The sequence below is a fragment of the Octodon degus genome, unplaced genomic scaffold, assembly GCF_000260255.1.
Source record: "Octodon degus isolate 3935 unplaced genomic scaffold, OctDeg1.0 scaffold00083, whole genome shotgun sequence".
In the NCBI taxonomy this organism is placed as follows: Eukaryota; Metazoa; Chordata; class Mammalia; order Rodentia; family Octodontidae; genus Octodon; species Octodon degus.
The window spans coordinates 11712505-11714215 of NW_004524659.1; positions in this window are offsets into that span (position 1 = coordinate 11712505).

A 1711-nucleotide genomic window follows, 5' to 3' on the forward strand; every position below is an offset into this window, starting at 1 on the left:
GACCAAGATATAGCAAGACCTACATAACAAGAAAAGTAACTTTTGTATCTGATAAGGTCAGCCAAGTACTCTCAGGATTTATCCTGTAGCCCTGTACCACCTCAGTTTAATGTTTATAAGGAAATTTTTACCAGATTATTTCCTGTAGGCATTCTCAAGGTCTCATCCTTAGATGCTTATAAATTCTCTGCTCTCCAGTGGTTGTAATGCTACCTCTATTAGGTACCACAGAGTATTCTAGATTCATGGTGTTGTTAAGGGGTCCTTATTTTTTTCCCCTATTGGTTCATCTGCAATCATATCAATTATACTAATTATTGAAGCATCATTAAGCATAATTATTACAGCGTTATAATGCTATCCTCTTATAAGTTTGAAATTTCTTTGACTACTGTCATACATTAGTGTTTTTCAAATCTTATTTGTTCAATACACAGAAAAGTGAACAATACTAAAGTACATAGAGCTGACATATTTAACTACCACTCACACCGGGAAACTGAAACTGAACATTTCCAGTATTCCACAATCCTTCTTCCTCCTCCTCCACCTCTACCTCCACCTCCTTCTCCTCCTCCTTTTCCCCCTCCCTCTCCCCTCCCTCTCTTCCTCCTCTTCCTTCTTTTCCTCCTTCGCCTCCTCCTTCCTATAAGTGACTGCTATGTTAAATTTATGATAATAGTTTCTTCATTTTTCTTTTTGCTTTACCATTTAAGGATGTATTACAAATACTACAGTTTGGTTTTTTTTTTAATCTAATTTTGAGCTTTTATCTAATCTCCTCTTGCTTTTACATAGCATTATTTTATGAGGTCCATTCATGTTTGTCATTGTGGTTATTAGTGATTCATTTTTTGATAGTTACATATTCATCACTGTTCTTTCCCTGGGTCCCATCATAGTACAAATGCCTCCTAAATATTGGCTCTGTAGACACTTTCTACTTATTGAAATAAATGTGAAAAAAACCACATAAAGGAATTCCACCTTTGATTTTGTTGGTGGAATAATGCAATGATTTATTATTTATTTATTTATTTATTTATTTATTTATTTTTTGCGGATCTGGGGATAGAACTCAGATCCTTGCATTTGCCAGTCAAGCACTTATCCTACTGAGCCATCTCCCCGGCCCAATGCAATGATTTATAAGCACCAGCAAATAACTTCAGTGACTCATTGTACTCTTCTTTCTTGAGAGTAAGCTATTCTGGGATATTAAGGTTACAACCACAGATCACAAGCCTGCATTTTAATTTTCTTGATCCATGGACTTATTATATAAAACACAACATCCAGCTGGCTCTGTGCTTTAAATGCAGCCTCCCACTAGCATCTCTTCAACCACTGAATGTGTGGCTCCGTTAAGGCAGTCCCAGGTTAGGCTGCTGACAGAAGGTCTATTGTTCCCAACACTCTGGCTACTTATAGAATCACTAATATCTAACAAAGGAATTACCATATTTCAGTATTGATGTATATCATTAAAGGAGGAACTAGAAATTGTAGAAATTTGTTATGGTCCTATGGATGCAGATATAATCCTGCCTCTGACACTAAAAGTCACCTGATAACAAAAGCTAACAGTCCTTCCTGTTTTTTAAGAGTAGAAATGTCTCTAAATAAGATTTTGGTTTATTAAGTTGTAGAGTAATAAGAATTATTCTAAGGGCTGAGGGTGTGCCTTTAGGGATTCTGTGGTATAGCACTT